Source organism: Telopea speciosissima, chromosome 6 (assembly GCF_018873765.1).
Source record: "Telopea speciosissima isolate NSW1024214 ecotype Mountain lineage chromosome 6, Tspe_v1, whole genome shotgun sequence".
Classification (NCBI taxonomy): Eukaryota; Viridiplantae; Streptophyta; class Magnoliopsida; order Proteales; family Proteaceae; genus Telopea; species Telopea speciosissima.
The window spans coordinates 34,853,710-34,878,216 of record NC_057921.1 but is presented as its reverse complement, the minus strand read 5'-3'; the positions used below and the strand labels follow the sequence as shown (position 1 = coordinate 34,878,216).

At 40.6% G+C, this 24,507-nt stretch overlaps 1 pseudogene; it reads left to right on the top strand.

Moving 5' to 3' along the window:
• The first annotated feature begins 474 nt into the window (after nt 1-474).
• LOC122663999 lies at nt 475-23,878 on the top strand (annotated as a pseudogene).
• Nucleotides 23,879-24,507: the final 629 nt, after the last annotated feature.

Genomic DNA, 24,507 nt, shown 5'->3' with positions numbered 1-24,507 from the left:
CAATTGGCCATCCATCCTAACAGGGCCACGTTTCCATATGTACGCCATATCCTCTTCATAAGCAAATCGGAAAAGCACAAAGCCTCTCCCCAATGACTTCAAAACCACCCTCTATTTCAACACCCACGAAGCAGCATCATAGTCTCACAACCTGTCCATGGTAGTAAACCTAAAGTTGATCCGGCCTAGGAGAGAAAATCGGTGTAGTTCCACCTGTGCCTAATATGCTTCTTATGGGATCTTGATTCACTCTAGGTTACCATCCTTTACAGCCAAAGGAAGGTTCTCCACTGTCGATAACGCCACCCTTCCCCCTGCAGCTGTATATGACCTTGGTCTCCCCACAATTTTAGAACCAGAAACACCATTATTTACCCCATCCGGCTCGACCGCCGCCTGAGACACCACCAGTGAGAAAAAGTCCATTATTGAACACTGACCACGGAGAGACTCCACCCCAACCTCCCGACGGCCGTCGGGGTCTGGGGCATCCTCACTCTCCAAAACCCCTCTCATCGAAAGTGCAGATGGCACAAACACTTCAGAAAAATGTCAAAGAGAGATGATGTTCAACCCCCAACCACCCGTCGTGCTAAACGGATACGGACACAGATACGAATCGAATATTTTATCCGTTTACATGTAAATATAGCTTTTCGGATAGCTATAGCTTATCTGTATCCGTATCCGTTTAGCTTTCGGATGGATTCGGATAGTGCTAAACAGATACGGACATGGATATGGAAACAGATTTTGGCTATTCATTTACATCCCTATAATAAGGTGTGCACTCCTAACTATTATGGCACTTTAAGTCATTTCTCATGGGTTTCGTATAATATGGGGTAATTTATGATCCTCAATATTATGGATATGAGTCCTACGTTCACTCCACCTCTTGATAAGGCACCACCCACATCTCATGTTGTTGATAACCATGACTCTAGTGGAGATAACTAATGAATTCTGTTTTAGTTTATCAAGGTCTCTATCTTATTGTAACAGATCCTATCTCTTGTAAATATTATAAATACACTACACTCCACCACAAATAATTATCTTGGATTCAAATCTCAATCTCCAACTTTACATTCTTATGTATGTTGACGACATAATTGTCATGGGCACTTATGCCACTGAGGTTCAACACATTACTACTACCCGTGGAACCGAATTCGCGATCAAAGATCTTGGTAATCTCCATTTTTTCCTTGGCATCGAAGCCACCCGCACTCCAATTGGCCTCTACCTCTCCCAATCTAAATACATCTTAGACCTCTTGCACCTAGTTCATATGGACAGCGCCAAGCCCAAGCCTACCCCAAGCTCCACCACCACGCTCTCTCGTACCCCGGGTATTGCATTCTCTAATCCTACCCTCTGCCGCAGCACTGTTGTTGCCCTCCAATAACTCACCCTGACCCGACCCGAGATCACCTTTTCGGTTAACAAGGGGTGTCAGTTTATGCACTCCCCCATGATCGATCACTAGACCGCTGTTAAGCGCATCCTCCGGTACTTGAAGGACACCTTGCATCTTGGACTTCACCTTCGCCCTTCTCCTTCAGTTCAGCTACATCCCTACACTGATGCTGACTGGGCTAGATGTCCTGATGATTGGTGTTGAAATTTTTCAATAATTGTGTGGACGGTTTTAGGTCATTCTTTGGTTCAATGTTGGCCTGATTTTTTGGCTAAGGGACATGTATCTTCAAAGAGACATATCTAAGGGACATATATCTTCAAAGAGACATATCCAAGGAACATGTATCTTCAAAGAGACATATCCATTTGAATAGGTGCATTCATAGCACTTGGATTAGAATCTTTTAATCTAATCCATTGATCTAAGAGACACACCTACACCATGGGGTATCTCCAAGAGACACACCTACACCATGGGGCATCTTCAAGAGACACTTACATATAAGTGCTTGGATTAGAATCTTTTAATCCTATCCACTCATGTCAATGGACACACCCATTCCATAAGATGTCTTAAAGGGATACATCCACCACTACAAATAGAGGTGAAATGGACAGCCCAAATCATTCATTTTTTGTGGTACAATTTCAGTTAGTCAGGCATTAACAAATTCTCAATTCTCTGATAGTTTCAAGTGATTACTGTCTCTGCAAATCAATAATTAGTCCAGCTTGTTTTATCTTGGGAGGTAGATTTGCTGCAACCCAGTGCAATAATAGGGTGCAAATATTATCTTAAGGACAGAGCGTTCTTGTTCGACTCAGCCTATCTCTTTGTCCTCTTCTTTTGATATTAGTATTTTCCTAACTATCTTAAGACAATATTTGCACCATATTTCTCATGCACTTATAATTAACATGCCCAAGTCTAGAATGTCATGTATCAAAAGTAGAAACAATATAAGTAGAAGATGGATTTCCATTAACTATATTGAATTTATACATCCCATTCGATGCATAACCTTTTCCAACATAAACAGGATTTTAAATCCATGTTTGTCAAGCAAGCTTACAGACATTAAATTCTTCATAATATCAGGAACATGAAGTACATCATTCAAAGTAAACTTCTTTCCGGATGTGAGATTCAGAACCACTGTGCCTTTACCTATGACCTTAGCAGTTGAAGAATTTCCCATAAAGAGATTTTGTTCATCTACTATAGGTTCATAAACTTTGAACAAATTTTTATTCTTGGCAATATGTTTGGTTGCACTAGAATCTATCCACCATTCTTCATCATCACCAACTATGAATGCTTCAGATATCATAGCAGCCCAGTCATCATTGTCAACTATGTTGGTTTATTCCTTTTGTTGCTTCTCCTTGAGATAAACTCGACACTGTTTCTTAAAATGATCGGCTTTCTCATATTTCCAACAAGCCGCTTTAGGGTTAGTAAAACTACCCTTCTTCTTTTTCGAAACATATCATTTTCCATTAAACTTTCTCTTTTTACCCCTAGAAGATGCATTTTCTATAACATGAGCCTTTGGAGATTTTTCCTCCAATTCAAGTTTATCCAATTTGCGAGAATTCTCTTCAACTTGGATATACTTTATCAGCTCTTGCATAGTCATTGCATCTTTCTTTTGCTTCAACTCTTTCCGACAATCCAAACAAGAGGTAATTTTGATATAATTGTAGATACTTAGAAAGAGTCATCAAGAGTATGGCCCTCAGAGATTATTTGATTAATGAGATCTTACAACTCATAGGTTTGTGAAATAATGGATTTATCACCTATTATTCTGTAATCAAATAATTTACTTACAAGAAACTTCTTGTTGCCAGCATCTTCAATCTTGTACTTTTTGTCGAGATCCTCCCATGGTTCTCTAGACGTACTGTCTGTAAATTTGGGCTCATACACATCATAAAGTGTGTTTGATAACCCATTGAGAATGTAACCTTCGCACATAAAGTCGTCTTGTTCCCACTTCTGGCGCTGCTATTTCTGTATCGGTGTCTCTCCACTTGAAGCTTCTCCAGTGGTGTTTGCAGGTGCTTTTGGCTTCTCTTCATTCAGGACATGAGCAAGCTTCAAAGCAGTGAGGAAGAAATACATCTTTCCGTTCCATCGTTTGTAGAACGAACTATCAAACTTTTCCAGTTTGGTGATTTCGTTCCCAGGTACCTTCATTATTGTAGTCTCCTCCATTTGATCAACTACTGTCTTAAGAGTGTTAGAAAAACACTGATATCAAAAAGGTACCTAGGAACAAGATCACCAGTGATTTCTACATCTATCTAGGTCCTAACCTAAGTTTATAGAGCTCTAAGAAACAACACACGATCACTCATTCATCCACCGAGTTTGAGTACAAGGGCCTTGCCAATACTACCACTGAGCTCATTTAGCTGCGTCAGCTTCTCCATGAGCTGGGTGTCTCTTCCCCTACCCCGTTACTCTACTGTGACAACATTGGTGCGACTTACCTTGCTGCGAATCCACTGTTCCACACCTGTACGAAGCACATCGAGATCGACTTCCACTTCGTTTGTGAACAGGTTGTTGCTGGTCGCCTACATGTTCGCTTTGTTGCTAGTCCTAATCAGCTTGCTGACATCATGACTAAAGGCCTTCCAGCTCCACACTTCTGTCCTCTTCGGGATAGATCTTATCTCTTGTAAATATTATAAATACACTACACTCCACCACAAATAATTATCGTGGATTCAAATCTCAATCTCCAGCTTTGCACTCAGATTCTTAGAATATCTTCTTCTTCTGAAAAAATAAAATAAAAAGATTCTTAGAATATCTTTAAGTGAATATTTGTGGACAGGTTTGCTGACAGAATTGGTTTTACCTTTACTTTTACGACCTTACTTTAACAAGATCTATTCTATAGGCTCGTACCTTTGTATCCTTGAGTTCTAAGGAGGCAAGGAACCTAAGTCTGGTTGAAGAGGCTCCGTGTTTGAGCTTGTGGGATGTTTCCTCTGTTTTTATATTTATAGTCTTGAATATTAATGATACAATTTAAAATTAAAATTTTAAACTTAAACTTGACTTGTTCAATGTTTATCTGTTGTAACAAGTTTTCACATTAAATCAATCTGTAGTTATTCATTGTAATAACTGAAGAAACAAATATTATAAAGAAAGACCACAACCTAATCTTGAGGTATGTGAGATGACTCAAAATTATCTCAGATCTTAACGCTTTACATGGTATCAGAGCACCAAATACGATCTGGTGCATAATGTCGTCTTCATCATCTACCGTTGCCTCTTCTCTTTCTTCTACCACTCCCCCACCTCCCAACTTCTAGAATCATATCTCCTTGAAGTTAATTAGCGATAACTTCCTTCTCTGGAAAACACAACTGTTTCCCCTTCTTCGTAGTCACGACCTACTTGGATTTGTAGATGGCTCTCTTAAATGCCCTTTAGTAACCATTAATGTCGAAGGCTCAGTACTCCAGCAACTAATTCTAACTACTTTGACTGGGTTCGCAAGGACCAGCTTGCTCTTAGTTGGCTCATTGCAACGCTCACACCGAAGATACTCCCCTATGTCATCAAACTCACCACTGCAGTTGAAGTTTGGAACGCATTGCAAACCTCTTTTGACACTCTCTCTCAAATGTTTTTCAACTCCACCTGAAGTTTGGAACACGATAAATCCATTTCAACTTATGTTTTTGAAATGAAATATAAATCTAATCAGTTAGAGATCAATGAGCCACCTTCTTCTACCAATAATGCTCCACATTTTTAATGGCTTTAGTAGAAGAATCGAAGGAAAGATTGTTATCAGATCTATAATAAGTTCAATCATACTGCAAGCAATTGCTATTATCAGTACTCTAACTCTAATGTCACTGCTTCACCAAATGACAATATGACTAGGATTCTACCAACACCACCATCTTCCATGACTGATTGGTTTCCTGACACGGCAGCTACACTTCACGTCACTCCAGACATATCAAACCTGTAAATTTCCACTAGTTATATGGGTAAGGATAACTTACGAGTAGGTAAACGCATCGGGTTACATATTCGTAATGTTGGTTCCTCTAAACTTACATCTTCATCAAATAATTCTTTTCATTTCAACAACATTCTTCATGTTCCTCAAATAACAAAAAAATCTACTTTCTGTTCATCATTTCACCAAGGATAACAACTGTTATTTTGAGTTTCACCCTTTCCATTTTGCTATGAAGGATCAGGTGACACAAACGCCAATGTTGCTTCATCATTTTAACCATCAGATCACACTGATCACTCTGTTGCCCGCCCCTCTTCTGATGATTGGCACGCTCGTCTTGATCATCCATGTTCTCATATTGTTCGCTTAGTAGTGAACTCTCAATCATTGCTCTATTCTTCATCTACTTTAAATAAATGTTCTTTGTGTTTTCTCAGGAAATCTCATAAAATCTCATTACCTCTTACTGGTAGTATTAGTACTGCACCTCTAGAATTGGTTTTTACGGATGTATGGGTTCCTACACCTATGAACACAACTACTGGCCATTCTTACCTTCTAATTTTTATTGATGATTTTTCTAAGTTTACTTGGTACTACCGTCTCTCTAATTGTTCAATGGTTTCTTCCATATTTGCACAATTTAAAGCATTAGTTGAAAAGCAATTTTCCAGACCAATCAAAGCCTTCCAATCCGACTGGGGAGGGAATTATCAAAAGTCAAATCAATATCTTCAACAATATGGCATCCTTCATCGAGTTGTGTGTCTTCATACGCATGAACAAAATGGTGCGGCTGAAAGAAAAAAACGTCATATTGTTGACACAGGGTTAACTCTTCTCACTCATGCTTCTCTTCCTCTAAAGTATTGAAATTATGCTTTCGAAACGGCTGTTTTCTTAATCAACCATCTTCCTACTATTGTTTTGCATAACATCTCTCCCTTTCAAAACCCTTTTTAAACTCACATCAAACTACAAATTTTTCAAAGTGTTTTGTTGTGCAGTTTATCCACTCTTAAGACCTTGTAACACTAATAAATTTGCTTTTCGATCTAAATCTTGTGTATTTTTGGGCTATAGCCCCTCACACCTAGGATACCGCTATTTGGATGTCCACACAGGTCATATCTATATAGTCAGGCATGCTAACTATATTGAAAATCAATTTCCTTATGCCACTTTGGTCACAACACCCACTTTCACATCTATTGATTGTATGCCACGGCTAACCCTCACAATGAGCCCCTTAAAGACCCAAATGGCATCTGTTGCATCTGGTATATTACCCACTTCCCCATCACCTCTCCACTCAATCCCAAACCGATAATACTAATATAGCCTTAATTGCTATGCCTAACCCACAATTGGAAGACCCTATTCCGAATTATGCAGGTACCACATCTAATGTGTTGGCCACTAACAGTGACATAGTATTGACGTATATAGAGTTTCATGCATGTAGAAACTCTATATGCGGTTGCTTTGCTTAGACTCCAAGACTTTCCTATTATCACATGTACACAATCATAGGTAGTTTCCTATTATAATATGGTATCATACGCCACTGCTCCCACGAGCTAGCGTTCCTGGTTTTCCTACTCTCTTTATTTTTTTTTTCTTCTCTTCTTCATCAATGGCTGACGCTAATGCCATTACCACCACTACTTCTACGTCTAGTGTGTCCTTCCCACAGGCTCACCACTACATCTCCATCAAGCTTTCCACGAAGAACTACCTCTACTGGCAGACCCAAGTAGAACCATTCCTTGATGCCCAGAATCTCTTTGGGCATCTTGATGGCTCTACTCCATGCCCTACTGAAGATACTGCCTCTGCCTCTTGGCTTCGCAATGATGCGATGATTCGTAGTCTATTAATTGCATCTCTCTCTGAGGAGGTTTTTCCTCTCATTCTCAATGACAAATTGAGTAAGGAAATTTGGGATACCCTATCCACTGCTCTCTCCTCTCCTTCTGAGAGCCGTTTGATGTCTCTCTCCATGGCTATTTCGAACATCACCCAGCAACAAGATGAACCTGTATCTCAATTTCTTACTCATGCGAAGGTTATTGCATCCGAACTCACTACGGCTAGTCAACCCTAGCGCCCAAGTACCTTTAATCTACATGTCTATCGCGGCTTGAAACCCGAGTTTCAAGCTATGGTTTCTTCTCTCCTCACTAGGACTAAAGCAATCTCTTATGATGAGTTCCACGCCATGCTCCTTAGCCATGAGTTTCTTCATGGTTTGGCTTTGAATAAGCTCTCTCTCACTGAGTCCTCTACATCAGCAGGTCCCCTACTGCCAGTACAGTGCAGCGTAGTCCCTCTTCTTCTGATCCAGGCACTGGCATGTCCTCTAAAGGGTCCACCAGCAGTAGGGGTGGTCGCTGCCATGGTCGTGGTTGTGGTTATGGGTGTCGTTCTTCTTTACAAGGGGTTACTACATGGTACACCATCTTCCATCGGCTTTATCACACTGCTGCCCAATGCCATTACAAGGACCAACCCCACCTCTTCCATCACCCCAACTCCCCCCCCACCAACCAACCCTCTAACCCCCCATACCGTCCCTATGCCCCCAACCCCTTGCCGCCTACTATGCCAATCCCCCTCTACTTCCTAGGCCACCACCTTCCACCTCTCTCACCTAGTATTTGAACACTGGTGCTTCTCACCATGTCACATCGGATCTCCATTCCCTCTCCTCCTATGACAGCTACAATGGCCCTGATCAGCTTCACATAGGTAACGGTAAGGGACTCCCCATCTCCAACATTGGTACTGTCACTTACCTTTCTTCTTCTGACTCCCTTTCTTTTCGTTTATTTAATATTTTGCATGTCCCCTCTATATCTAAGAATCTTCTTTCCGTTCAAAAATTCAGTCAAGATAATTTTGTTTATTTTGAGTTTCACTCTTCTCATTTTTTTGTGAAGGACAAAGTAACCAAGACCACACTGCTTTCCAGACTGAGTAACAATGGCTTCTACACTATCTGCTTTGATTTGGCTTCTTCCCCAACTGCCCATTCAGCTGAAAGGACATCCTTAGACATTTGGCACTCTCGCCCTGGTCATCCTCATGAGTGTCTTCTTCGTTTTATGCTTAGTCAGAATAGTCTTCCTTGTTATTCTAATCGTTTATCAACTTTATGTAATGCTTGCCAACTTGGCAAAGCAAGTCATCTTTCTTTACCTCTTTCTCCTTCTCGTAGCTTCTTTTCCTTTGGACTTAATATACAGTGATGTTTGGGGGCCTGCTCCTACTATTTCAAGTGATAGACATCGTTATTTTGTAATTTTTGTTGATGATTGCACTCAGTATATTTGGTATTTCCCTCTTCAACGCAAATCTGATGTGTTTTTGATTTTTTGCACTTTTCATCTTATGGTTGAACATTTATTTAATAGTAAGATTCGTGTTGTGCAAACTGATTAGGGAGGTGAGTATCGCACTCTACCCACCTTCTTCTCCTTTGTTGGCATCTCTCATCGCCTCTCTTGTCCTCACACTCATGAGCAACAAGGGGCTGTTGAGCGTCGCCATGTCATATTGTTGAAACTAGGTTATCCTTACTTGCCCATGGTCATGTTCCACAACGTTACTAGCACTTTGCTCTTGAAATGGCTATTTTTCTTATTAATCGCATGCCTTCTAGTGTATCAGATCATCTCTCATCTCTCGCCATTCCAATTGGTTCATCACAAAGCTCCTAATTACTCTTTTCTTCGGGTTTTTGGATGTCTTTGTTACCCTTATCTACGGCCATATAATCGCCATAAGATGGATTTTCGATCCACACCCTGTGCTTTTCTTGGTTACAGTCCTTCGTACACTGGTTACCAATGTTTCGACATTCGTTCCAAGAAATTTTGGATTGCTCGTCATGTCCGCTTTGATGAGCAAACCTTTCTCTTTCTCTCATCCTCCCCCCTCCTTACCCCTCTCCTTCTTCTCCATGGGCCTCGCTCCCCTGTGCGGTCCCCCTCCAAGCCCCTACCCCTCCCCTTGATCCCCCATCCCCACATGCTGTGTCCCCTCCTCATGATCCCCCCTCCCCTACCTCCCTTTCCTAACTCTCCCATTATCGCCAACTCCATATGGCCATCCGCCTCTCCTTCACCGCCTGTATCCCCCCCATCTCCCCCCCTACATACTCGCTCTATTCATGAGTTGTACGCTGCCCCCCACGGCCTCGTGCTTTATCTACTGATGTTCCCACCCCCCTTGAACCTACTTATTTTTCGCAGGCTTCCAAGGTTCAAGAGTGGCACACTACTATGAATAAAGAATTTAATGCCTTAATAAAAAATGGGACATGGTCATTGGTTCCTCATACCGATGCAATGAATCTTGTAGGCTATAAATGGGTCTACCGCATCAAGCGCAAAGCTGATGGTACCCTAGAAAGATACAAGGCTCTCCTGGTTGCAAAGGGCTTCCATCAGCAGCCCGGGGTTGATTACCAGGAGACATTCAATCCTATTATCAAACCCACCACCATCCGGTTGATGAAGATGTTGGTGATGAAGATTGAGATTTCTATGTTTGTTTGGTCATTAACTACTTTCATTGGATTGCTTGTTGATGTAATTTTAAGTTGAATATTCTTGACTTTTTTTCTGTTTGATAATTTGACTTAATCGTAGGTTTTACTTATACCTTATCTGTTGAGGAGTTATGAGTTAGTTGTTTATGTGGAATGATTCTATTAAATGTTATCTGAATGTTTGTGATAGTAACTTTAACCTTGTATTGAATTTGAGTTCTTTGATTATGTGGAATGATTGTATTAACTGTAATGATGGTATTATAGTCTCTGTAATGGTTAATTGAATTTGAGTTATTTATCTATCGAAAGCATGGATACAGGGGAGGGTTCCCAGGCGAGGGAACGAGATATTGCTTCATGGCCCAGTGATGTTTCACATTTCATGCTAGAGTGTCTTATTGGACATCATAGAACTGGGAGGACTAGAGATAATGGCCTAAGGAAAGACCAGTGGCAGTCATTCTTAGTTGCCATCAATGACCAGTTTGGAATGGTATATGATTGGGAACAATGTAAAAATCACTATAGAATATGAAAACAAAGGCTTAGAGCATTGTGTGACCTACAGAAGCAAAATGGATTAGGCTAGAACGCAATGAAAATGAGGTTTGATGCACCACAACATGTGTGGTATGAATTCAAGGTAAAGTTGTTAGTATATCAAATCAAGGGTGTCAAAACCAAACCGAAACCGAAAATCGAACCCGAAACAAAGCCAAATTAACCGAACCGAGTAGAACCGAATTAATTTGGTTTGGTTTCGGTTCAGATGTATGATAAGTTAATTCAGTTCGGTTCGGTTTCGGTTTCATGTTCAGACTCGTCGGTTTGAACCAAAACTAAACCGAATACCCATTTATTCCCAAACCCTATATCTTTTAATATCTTTTGGGTAAATGATATTTAATAAAGCAAGTAAAGTAACCAAAACGGTATGCATCAAAATCAAAAACCCTATTTATCTTCTTTGTTTTTTTGGTAATTGTCTAACACTTTAACTCTAATTCTCTAACCGAATGGCCTGTCATATTCCCTTTCCTATTTTATTATTTTTATTTTAGTTTTAGACTTTTAGTCTTACTCTTTTACTTCAAGTCTTCCAACTCTTTCAACTTCAAGTGTGCAACCTCCATTTTCTCCCAACAATCCAATCTGCAAGGCTGCCTACAACGTGCAAGTGTGCAACCTCCAATCTTCCATCTTCTTCAATGGTGACGGCAATACCCGAATTAGAACCATTTTTTGAAACCGAATTAGAACCGAGACCAAACCGAACCGAGGTATTTCGGATTCGGTTGTTAGTCCTAGAATCGACTCGGGTTTCGGTTCGATTTCGGGTCACACCTACAAGGCATGGAACTGAACCGAATACCCAAAACCGAACCGGTTGACACCCTTATATCAAATATTTACAAGACCTGTAATTTGAAACAATATCAAAACACCCCCTAGTTTCACTATTTACATGCACCCCTCTGGATTTTTGGATGGCTTACAAATAAGCCCCTACCATCAAGTGTAAACCGTTAGTTATAGTTAAACTTTTCAAAAACCCTATGTTACCCTTAAATTTTTCCCATGGACCATTTTACCCTTATTCTTGGATCAAACCCTTCTGCTCCTATTACGTTTTAAAAAAAATTAATTTCATGGGCTGCCATGGCAGCGAGGAGCAGCGTGTTCATCTATTGCATCTCTCTCCCTTTTATTCCTAGATCAAACCCATAACTTAAATCCATCTCCCAAAACCAACGTTCCATTGTCATCTTCCTCCATCTATCTCTTTGTTCTCTGGCAATCTGCGAGGGAGAAACTCATCTTCTCTCCGGCAATCAATTGTTCGTTGTAACCTCCCTTTCTTTCTTTGCCTAGTTGTATTTGTGTCTATGGCAGCTGTATTTGCTTTTCTTTCCTTTAATTCTCATTGCAACAAATAGAGCCTAAACTCTGAATAATAGGGGAAATTTTGGATTTATTGGGGTGATGGTTGTGAAGCGTGGGAAGTTGGGATAGATCATCCTTGATAGGGAAGGGGATGAAAATCAAAATGTCAATGATTTTCAAAGATAAAATTGGGCAGAAAATGTTAGGGTTTGGAAGGTTTGAGGTCTGTGGACGGATAGTGTAACTTGAAGTCGGAACGGAAGCAGCCTCTTTGAATTGGGATAGAAGAAACTGGAATTGATTAGTGATGGAGGAGGAGAGTCAGAGAGATGGGAATGGAAAGGTGAGGTCGTTGATTGAGATTGCAACAAACTCAATGGCTCCAGATGTCGATCCCCCTTAAATTCTCAAATCCATCAAATTAGTCGTTCGTTCTTCACTCTGAACTTCAACTTGCCATTGAAACCCTAATGGAAAAGATGAAGAAAAATCACTCCCAGGTTTTTTTTTGGCCACCCCCTCCTTATCTATTTCAGATTTCAAGCTGGTTCTTTTATCATTAAGCAAAACTCCATGTCTTTGTTTCTATTTAGGTTCTTTGACAATTCGTTTTTGTAAGCTCTTGTTCTCCTGTGAGAGACTAATGTTCACCGGAGGATGGAATGTTCACCCTCCGACTTTGAAACCGATGGATGGAATGTTGGCGGTGGAAAGACTAATGTTCGCCAGAGCGTGGCTCGGCAAAGAGGGGTCCATCAGAGATGGTTTGGTCTTCTGTACTTTTGCCGGAGATGGTGGGAATCAATTTAGGGATTTTTGTTTGGAGGAGAAGATGTAAATAAGGGTAAAATTATACTTTGTAAAATGGTACTTAATGTAGGTCACTAAACTAAAAGGGTAAAATGGTCTTTTTACTTACAAAACTAACAGTTTGCTAACATCGTGAGCCATTTGGGGTTCTTTTGTAAAAGTGAAACTAGGAGTGTTTTGATATTGTTTCAAACTACAGGGGGTGCATGTAATTTGCTCTTTATTTTTTATAATAAATTTACGAATGTCTTATGATTGTATTTGGCAGAAGAAGGAACAAAAATATTGGAAAGAACATAGAGTGCTTCCCATACACCTGGAAGTTGCAGTATGGTTGGGAAATAAAGTTACAACGGGGCACGGAGCTGAACACTCATATGATGTAGTGAATGACTATATGCATGATAGTTCGATGCTAGCTGAGGGTTTACATGGCCTTGATGTTATTGGTGAAGAATTTACTAAAGCTACGGATAGTGTCCTAGTCACTCAATTAGAAGGTGGTAGTCGTAGTCATGGTCGACCTCGGTCATCTGCCACAAGTGGTAGAGAAAAGAGAAAGAAGGGAGAGCTGAAAAGAAATCAAGTCCCTTAAAAGCCACAGCTGCTGCCATAAATTCTCTAATTAAGAATTACTCACTAGATGATCTTGTCTATAGACTCCTTGATGCAATTGATACCCTTCCAAGCATTGACTTCGACACGCAATTTCGTGCAATGAATCTTTTTATGTCAAAGAAGAAGAAAGCCATTATTTTTCTGAAAGCAAGAAATGAAGACAAGCCAAAGATACTGGAAAGCTATCTGGCAGAGGGGGAGGACATCAGTGAAGACTAATGCACTAGTGGTACCCAGTGTGGGTTTTTTGGTTATATGGTTTATGGTGATAATGGAGGAGTTGGATGAACTAACAAACATACTTTATGGTGTTAAGTAATATTAACTCTAGATTTAGCTTTTGGTTTAGTTAGCATGACATAGAGTGCTAATGTTGGAATGGTTGATGCTATCTTGGGATGCTAGCCTTACGGATACAATATATCATTAGTCTTGAAAATTTTCAGGTTGTCTATACATTTATATCCCACTAATTTTTTATGAAAATAGACATGTGCCTGTTGCTATGTGCCTATAAGCATCATTATTGTTCTTGGGAAGGTATGAATTTGTATTTTCAATCTCTCTTTTTAGAATCTTGTAGATGCTAATTCCATAATGTTGGACTGATCAGTTAACTTACTGTAATAAGTTGAACTTTAAGTATGGTTCAGATATGGTCCAGTTAGGCCTTAAGGCTAAGATTGTCCATGCACAAACCATGTACAAACTAAACTACTTGTACATTTTATGAGCTATAAGTGAAGTGACATGTGATACACTTCATGTGTTGTATCCTGTTTATGCTTTATACTTTTGTTGCTTACACTTAAACAACAACCGTTTGAAATGATTGTCCGTTTTAGCTATTATATATCAAGGTTGACAGGTCCTTGGATGGATTGTTCATGTCACACACTGAATTCCAAACCACCAAAATCTGTGATCGGAGCGTACAAATATGCTCCCGCACTACCGCCAGGATCACAGATGCAGTAGTTAAGCTAACTCGTCCACACCGCACAAGACATAAAGAGTCAGGAGAGAATATAATATGATAAATCAGAGTAACGAAAACTAAATGATAATATAAATAACATAACGGCCAATGTTTATCCCTGTTCAACAATCCTCCATAAACATATTCGAAACCATGATATCCTCCCATCAGGACTTATGTATTACATAGTATATAAATAATACATTCTTCATGACGGGACTCAAAATGATAGAATGGTAAATATTCAATAAGAGTAAATATCCAAAAAAAAAATAGGGGGATGTAAATATCTAAGTCAAGAGTAATATATCCAAAAAGGGGGCCACCGGCTCAAATATCTCAAGAAGCTACTCTCCTAAGTAGCAAGTCTCGCAGTAGCAATCTGGTCCATGCTCCCCTTCCTCAGGGGTCCACCAGTCCTCGCCACTGCCTCTCTCAAGGGCCATGGGCTCCGAGCCGCTTGGCTCCATCACACCTGCATCATCATCTAAAAAGAAGTTTCCACAAGGGGTGAGCTCCACTGAGCCCAATGAGTAAATCGAATCATGGAAAGGGTTACAACATGCATAGATGATAATGCTATGATGCATGAAACAATAATTATATGTGCACCTAATTCTAACCTCTAAGTCAGGTATAGTACTACTTGCAACGCCCTAGGTAGCATCCCCGGCCCTCCATCTCTCACATGCGGATGGCCTATCCGACGATGTCAAACCCGAGTTGCGCAGGGAGCCTACCGGTCCTGGTCCTCAATCGGACTCACCAGTCCTAGCACCTCAATTGGTACACACTGGTTTACCCAACAAACCCCCAAAGTTAACCCCACTGCCACGGTTCTGGTCCTCGTGTCAGAATCGTCGCTCCCAGCACCTCAATCGGTACACATTGGTGTCCCCGTGGGGGATTATCCAACACGTAAACCCCTGTTGGCAAGGGTCGTAGTACGGGGTACGATATTGACCTAACCAACAACATCTAATACCTAGAAAAGGGGGGGTACGTACACATGTAAGCTAGAGGCCGAGTCCATAGTCCCTCCGTCGGGCTCGCTATCATCTCGCTCCCTCTAGCTTTACACGCACACATATAGTCACAATATAATTATCGATCCCAAGCCCGGCGCACACTACGGTACTTGGATCCCATCATACTCACACATTCTATCGTCATTAACCATTCTCACATTTCAATATAACGTCACATTCATTCTCACAACCATATAACCACATTCATTCTCATCACATAATGTTATCCATCCCAACACACACACACCACATGCTCTCATGCCAATGTAGCATCGCAATAGAAGCATTGAAAGTATAATGCACCCAATTACCCCAAAAAAAAAAAAAAGTATAATGTACCCTAGCATATACGTATAATATGCAAGCATTGCAATCAACATATTCCCACAACACATGGTCCATTAACCGACCATTCTCGATAATCATTCATGCATGTAACTAAAAGTAAACCACAACCATGGAGCATAACACGTTTCACACATAGGTTTGGGTATCTGATTTCCTCACCTTGAGATTTGGTTCAATCGAATCGCAAGTGATTCAGCATGCTAAAATGTGAGTCGACCCCCGTGTTTGAGTGTCCTAGATGCATAAAAAGACCCACAAGAGACTAGTGCTAAGGTCCCCAAAAGGGTAGGAATCAATAGGGGTTTAAAAATGTAAATATTGTAAAATGGTAGGAACAAATTGGTAAAATGGTAGGAACATTTCTGGACTGTTCCTACCATTTTTCACCGAGAGAAAAAGGTAGGAAGGCAGGGCTTAAAAAGGTAGGAAGGTCACCTGGGCTACTCCTACCATTTTAGCCCGACTGTAACTACCTTTTTACATAAACAAGTTTATAGTGGATATTTGGCTTGGGGCTTTGGTTTCATGGCTCAAATGGGTATGTTTTAGGTCTATGCCATACAATGATGGCCAAGAATGTTACCCTAATCTAGGGTTTTAGGTCTTACCATCAAGAGGGTTTATAAACCCAATCGTACACAAGAGATGGGTGATAGATTTGGAATCAATGAACCCTAGCTCATGTATTCTTGAGCTAGAGTTGGCATTGATGGCTTAGGTCACCAAATGGGGAGGAAGGAAGCATTCACTTACCACATCAAGAAGGTTTTAGTACCTTCCATTAATGGTTTCTCCAATAGGTTGGTGAAGCCATTAATGGTAGGACACCACCCAACATCCAAGAATATAGGGATTAATGGAGATGAGAGAAGTAATGGTGGTTTGGTGAGGGACTTACCAAATGGGGGATGGTGAGTGAGTGAATCCTCCTCCCTTCTTCACTTCCTTCTTCCTCTCCGTCTTTCTCTTCTTCTCTTCTTCTCTTCTTCTCTTCTTTCCCTCTCCAAATTGATTTAGGGTTAGAATGAGAGGGGAATAGTGGCCTTAGCCCTATTTATTCCAAAAGGTCACTAGGGCATGTTTAATGAGGCCCACAGGCCCTCTCTATCTTTAAATTAAAGGGATGCTATACACCCAAGCCCAATAAATCATCTGCATGCAATATTATTCATGCTATAAATGGGGCATGAGAATAATGGCTTACTCCCAATCGTCATAAAGTGGTACATCGAATCGGGCAGGGCCTTGCGGGTCTGCCTGTGGAGGGTACGCCAAGAATACTCCTTTGTTGACAAACTTCCCCCTGTCCTTGTCGATGAACCTATCCTCAATGACCTCCCCTGTCTCAAGGTTAATAATCTTGTGAGACGGTTTGAGTATCATTGCCCATAGCTCCTTGGAGTACTCCGCCGTCGATTCTACACGAGTTAAACCAAGCTGGTTAGACCGGGCTTTGAACCGGGGTTTGGGTACGGATGTAACAGTTCACCTTCTCTAACATTCCTGAAGAATTAATTGGATTATTTGTCTAGTGGTTTGCTAGGATTTGGATCCCCAGAATCCAGTTTTACTGATGGAATTCAAAATTTTTGTGTGGTTCCCATGTATCGGTTACGAATAATAATGGGTAGAGAACTGATTTTGGTTACTGCTTCCATTTATTAATTTATGGAAGCATAGGTGGTGCATGATTCTCTACTATGTTTGGCAATTAGAAGCAATTAGAGACGCACAAATATCGTTGGGCTATGGTACATGGGATCTGAATGATATTTTAGATTCTTTTTAGGAAATAATCAAATAATGGAAAAAAAAAAAGTTATGGAATAAGATACTTTACCTCATTGAGATTCGGATGATGACATCTTTAGTTTGTTCATGAAAGCTTGTATTAATTCCAAAGTCATACTGAAATCGATCAAAATACCCATTGGGCACAGCCACTAGCTTGTGTCTAGCGATTCTATTGTACATTTGTATTCTCTTCCTTGATAGAAAAGTGTATGACAAATTGACAATCACCTTCAATTCTCTGTTTTCTATTGATATGTGTTGATATTTCTTCTGTTCAGATGGATAATGTATCAACTTGTGACATATGTGGTCGTGAATGTATAATTATGAAATCGAATACTAAGACTAATCTGGGTAGAAGATTCTACAAGTGTCGCCAACACACTTCGATTTTTTATGTGGATGGACCAAGTTAAAATGTGTGATTGTGGAAAAGGGCAGTGCAAGGTTCGAAGGTATACTAAAGGACTAAATGTAGGTCGAGATTTTTGGTGTTACCCGCAATCCACCCTGGTAGATATTGTTTCTTTGTTTGTTAATTATTTCATTTGTCAAGTCAAATTCTTGAAAGAAGTCATATTTGGTTAGATTATTTAATAGAAATTATTTACAAATGTATTTTTCATATTTCTTATAGGAAAACAAATCTGTTGATTGTGGAATGTTTAAATTTATAGATGAAGGGGGAATCTTCATCTTCAAACGAGCAAGTAGTGAATACCTCTGCGGGTCTATCCTCCACCACACAACCACCAAATCCAACCACAGACTATTGGCAGGGATTTATCAATTCAGCAATTAGAGGTTCCCAACAACTATCATGGATAACTGAGCAACATACAAAGATGTTGGAACACATCTTTGAAGCTGTAAAAAAACTTGACCTGAACAAGTAAAGAAGTGTGGGAGGAATGAGGAGAAGATAAGAAGGACCATGTCTACCCTTGATTGGATTGCCTTGGAACTGTTAGACTAAAATTTGTGAATTTTATGTAATTGAATTTAATTTTCGTGTGCATGCTAGTGACGGAGACATTGAAACCAAATAGTTAAATGGGGCCTTTGAAGTGATTTGCATTTCATTTTTTAATTTTAACTTTGAAGCTCTATTTTTCAATTTACTAATCAGAAGTTAGGGCCAAACTACATGGCATGAAGGTGCATTTCAGACATGCCAAGCTTAACCACAAAATTACTTTTACTAAGAATGAATAATTTGGCCAATATCCTTTTCACATGATCAACCAAACATTCTTTTACATAGATTTAGGAAGAATCCAAATGAAAGACTTAAGGTAACCAAACAGTTATTCAGATAGATTTAGGATAAATCCAATTGACCGACTCAGGGTAACCAAATAGTTTTTCAGATAGATTCAGGATGAATCCACCTGACATACTCAGGGTAACCAAATAGTTTTTCAGGAGGAATCAAGTCACAGAATCAAGGTAACCAAACAGTTATTCAAGAAGATTCATGTTATAGAATCAGGGTAACCAAACAATTAATCTTTCAAAAATTATGAATCCACAGAAACTGATTTCATGGAATTGAATCCAGAATAAAAAAATGCACCAACAGATTTACGCAACCAAATGCTTCCTTAAGGCATGTACTTAAGATAGAATTCTCAAATGGACCTTTAAATTAACAACCGAATCTTTGGTAAAATAGCATATGAGACAAGTGGTACCAATTAAAATTGAAAAACCTAAAAAAGTAAAGGACTTGACCTTAACCCTCATGACCTTAAATCTCAAGAATTATATACTATATAGGGTTAGGATGTGGATTTATTTTGGTTCCACCAGTTTCGGTTCCAACGATTCTTAGTTGGTGTATTGGTTCTAGAACCATTGGGAGACCAATAATTTAATAAGTAGATCTAGAATAGGACTGATAACTTAAAGGTAAATCCAAAACTGAGTCGGTTCTAGTTTTTTTGGTCCGGTTTCCGCTTCCAATGCCAAATTGACACCCTTAGCCATACATCTAATGCCAATATATTTAACAAGGAAGAGGGTTCCTAAAAGCCAACGTCGCTCTTACGCCAACACAGGGGCAATGGGAGCATGTGCGTAAGCATCAATAGGGGTGAGATTTCCACCATTAATGGGACAGAACAGTCATTTCACACTTCTCTGTATCTTTGCAGCTATGACAATGATGGAAATGATGAGAAACGAAATGTGGAGGGTTAGTCTTGGAATACATATTGCATGAAACAACCTTAAAATGGTTAAAAGTTGACTACTAACTTTTCAATAGTTAACTTTAGTTTATGTATTGATTAGGGGTGTCAACCGATCGGGTTCGGTCGGGTTCGATCGGGCCTAGTTGGGTTTCACGGTGCTTAAAGCCTGCACCGTGATCGCCCGTTTAAGTCTTCGGGCCGGGTCTGATCGGGTTAGATCGGGCTAGGTCGGGTTTCGGGCTACAATCGGGCTAGTCATTGACACAGAGTTGGACAAACTTCAACTCAAAATTAATTTATTCATAACAAAAAACCCATTCAGAGATGATGAAATCATACCCAGGAAACGCTATTTCTAGGGACAATCGAGTGATTGAGTGAAAAAATAAGAGGACATCTTATCTTTTCAATCTGTTCTATGTTGCTCATGTCAAAACCTTCTCAGATTAAGATCCAATAAAGGAAATAAGGAGAGAGAGAGAGGCCTCAGATGCCAACTTGGGCAATCTCTTGGTCCATCACCAATCCGGAGTAGACATTCTTGACGATGTGATCCAGTTTGCCCTCTTGCTATACAATGAACGTGCCTACATGAGACCCTGTTGGAGATTTCGGTACTTTGCATATGGCGCTGCCTTGCCGCTGCAATTGATTTTGTTTTCGGATTTTGATTTTACATCTGTGAAATTGAAAATGGGAGGGAGACAGAGAGAGAGAGAGCGAAGAGACAGAGATGAATTTCAATATTTGAGTACAGTTGTACTCTTAGTGGTGACGTGAGGTGAGTGAGTGATTATACAAAAAAGATTAGAGTGGGGTGATGTGGCAGGACGTTGAATGCTTAATTCACGGCAAATGCATAATCCATTCTAATATTTTTGTTAATAAAAATCATATCCGGTCAGTCGGTCGGTCTCCAACCAGGCAATAGGAACGACTGATTATGAATTGGTCGGTCCATAAGCCCGATCTGTCTATAAATCGTGTCGGTCACGGTTTTTGATTGATCGGTTCCGGTCAGTTCTACTGGTGCGGGCTTGTGATTGACACCCTTAGTACTGATAACCGCTTGCTTAATTATCTTTGAAAACTAGCTCTCAAAGCCATTGAAGATTAGCCTAACTAGGGGTGTCAACGGGTCGGTTCGGGCCGGTTTTGGTTCGGGTTTTTCGGTTTCAGTGTGACTTTTATAAAAATCGAAACCAAACCATTAAGAAATGTTCGGTTTTGGTGTGGTTTCGATTTCGGTGCGGTTTGGTTTCGATTTATGATAACGGGTTGATATCGGTTTCGATTTGGTTTGGTACCGGTTTTATATAACTAGTAAGGTCCGATTAGTGCTAATTTTTCTTCTGTTTCTCTTTTAAGTACATAAAATATTTCAAATACAATTCATCTTTATATCCTATGTCCTATGGCCTATGGATACAATTGATTGGGTAATCACTAACAAAAGATATGAGATAAAGTGAGAAACTATCACTACACATTTAGAGGGCAATGGGGCATTAGGCATTTACTGATTTACTCATTTATCGGGTTAGGTCGGTTCGATTTGGGTTCGGGCCTAACGGTTCAGGCTACCGGTGCACCGTCGGGCTAGTCCAAACCAAACCAAACCAAACCGTTTGTCTCTCTGGATCCACAAACCGAACCCGAACCATTAAGAATTCGGTCCGATGTGGTCCGGGCTCGTTCGGGCTGGTTTCAACGGTTCGGGTTGAGTATTGACACCCCTACGCCTAACAATCACACAATGGCAACGGTTGTAAATAGTTTTTAATTTTCTTTGTTTTTCCATCCAGGAGAAACAAAAAACATAAAAAAAAAAAACCCTTAAAATGCTAAAAGAGGGGGAAAGGATTTCATAGGTCGTATTACGAATTACAATTTAGTTTGGCTCCTCTGTTTTTCTGCTTCCCCTCCTGCAAATAACCAAGCGACCACTCATCATTTGCTTCCGCAGTCTCGCTCTCCAGCACTGCCCCCATTAACGTCTACATGAAGCGCCCAATCGAAGACGTCAGCGCTACACTCTCCACCAACATCAAGAAGCCCGTCTTCCTCACCAAAGCTGAACGCGAGCAATTAGCTCTTCAACGCCGTGAGGAAGAAGTTGCAGAACAGAAACGCAAAGCTGAACAGCTTCGTCTCCAACAACAAACGGAACAGAATCGTTCCTCTAAACCCCCTGACCCTTCTCCTGAAAACCGTCACCACCGCCCTCGCGAACGTGACCGCGATCGTGACAGAGAACGTGACCGCCAGCGAGAGCGAGAACGAGAACGAGAGTCAGAGCGGCGGAACCGTGAGGAGAACGAGAAGAAGAAATCAAAGCGCGAAAGAGGACTCGCTTAGAGAAGCAAGCCGGTCGAGAACGTGACAAGGAGCTCGAAGCCATTAAAGAACAGTACCTCGGAACCAAAAAACCTAAAAAACGAGTTATTAAACCTAGCGAGAAGTTCAGGTTCTCGTTCGATTGGGAGAACACTGAGGACACCTCTCGGGACATGAATACGTTATACCAGAACCCGCATGAGGCTCTATTGTTGTTTGGTAGAGGGTTTCGTGCTGGAATGGATCGGAGAGAGCAGAAAAAACTTGCTGCAAAAAACGAGAAGGATATGCGAGAGGAGATTAGAAAGAAAGAAGGGATTGCAGAGAAGCCGGAGGAAGCTGCTGCCCAGCGGCAGAAAGAAGCGGCGGTGGATTTGTATGATACATTCGATATGAGGGTCGATCGGCACTTGTCGGAGAAGAAGCTTGAAGAGATGACGGAGAGGGATTGGAGAATTTTCAGGGAGGATTTCAATATTTCCTACAAGGGGTCGAGGATTCCCAGGCCTATGCGGAATTGGGTTGAGAGCAAGTTGAGTCCGGAGCTCTTGAAGGCGGTGGAGAGGGCAGGGTACAAGACGCCCTCTCCGATTCAGATGTCTGCGATTCCACTTGGGTTACAACAGAGAGATGTGATTGGGATTGCAGAAACGGGTTCAGGGAAGACTGCTGCTTTTGTTCTCCCTATGTTGACTTACATCTCTAGATTACCTCCTATGAGTGAGGAGAATGAGGCTGAAGGGCCATATGCTGTTGTCATGGCCCCTACTAGGGAGCTTGCCCAGCAGATTGAAGATGAAACTGTGAAGTTTGCACACTATTTGGGTATCAAGGTGGTCTCAATTGTTGGTGGGCAGTCCATTGAAGAGCAGGGTTTTAAGATCAGACAGGGTTGTGAGGTTGTGATAGCCACACCTGGACGACTGATCGACTGCTTGGAGAGGCGATATGCTGTTCTTAACCAATGTAATTATGTTGTTCTTGATGAGGCTGATAGGATGATTGATTTGGGTTTTGAGCCCCAGGTTGTTGGGGTATTGGATGCAATGCCTTCAAGCAATTTAAAACCAGAAAATGAAGATGAAGAGCTTGATGAGAAAAAGATATATAGGACGACCTATATGTTCAGTGCTACCATGCCCTCAGCTGTGGAGCGTCTTGCCAGGAAGTACCTTAGGAACCCTGTTGTGGTCGACATTGGAACTGCTGGAAAGGCAACTGATCTCATAACCCAGAGTGTGATCATGCTCAAGGAATCAGAGAAAATGCCGAGGCTGCGGAAGTTGCTGAATGAGCTAGGGGATAAGACCGCAATGGTGTTTATCAATACGAAGAAGGCTGCTGATACTCTTGCAAAGGGTTTAGATAAGGAAGGTTATAGGGTGACAACATTGCATGGAGGGAAATCACAGGAACAACGAGAGATTAGCCTTGAAGGATTTAGGACCAAGCGTTTTAATGTTCTTGTTGCAACGGATGTAGCAGGACGTGGGATTGATATACCTGATGTAGCTCATGTCATAAACTATGATATGCCCGGGAATATTGAAATGTACACTCATCGAATTGGACGAACAGGACGTGCTGGGAAGACTGGTGTGGCAACAACATTTTTGACGCTGCATGATACTGACGTCTTCTATGATCTCAAGCAGATGCTTATTCAGAGCAACAGCCCAGTGCCTCCTGAGCTGGCAAGACATGATGCGTCAAAATTCAAGCCAGGAACAATTCCTGATAGACCTCCTAGGCGCAATGACACTGTTTTTGCTCATTGAGAATTTTGTTTCCTTGAAGATACTTTTGATTCACGAGTACACCTAGCATACCATGCTGTGCTGTTTCTGTAATTAGATAAACTGTTCTGGTTGCTGTTAGTCAACAGAACCGAAAATCTTTTATTTATTTTTATTTTTTTATGATAGGTTAGGCATCTGGGATGTTGAATTGTGGATTCTGTTGATAGTCATTACTCTCTTCACCCAGAAAAGTTGACAATACAAAGAATTTTGAATTTGAGAATTTTGTTTCATTACCCTCTTCACCCAGAAAAGCAACATTGTCCTCAGGTTTTATTTTTGTTTAGCATATTTTTTTGCATCTAACTATGGTTTCTACTGTTTTATTATTTCAATCACTCAATAAACTACAAACTTTTAGAACTGCCTTATTGTGTGTTTATTCATGGAATGGTAGGACTAACATTATTGTGTTAATCATTGAATGGTAGGACTTAGCAAAATTGTGTTTGCTCTGAACAGCTTCTCGCTCCAAGTCTGAACTCTGTATGGATGACTTGATTATGTGTTTCTGCATGAAATCATGGAGGTACTATTAACTTCTTCACGCAGTTTGATTTGAGACCTTAAGAAATTTACTTATTACTGTCAGGGTTTTGCTGCAAACTTGTGTTGTCCCCAGTGATCATAGATAGCAGTTCGGTAATATATTGCTAAATGAAATTGTGTTTTATAATCCTTTCTTTTGTTTCTTTCTTGTTAACAGATATTTGTGGGTTTAGCATATT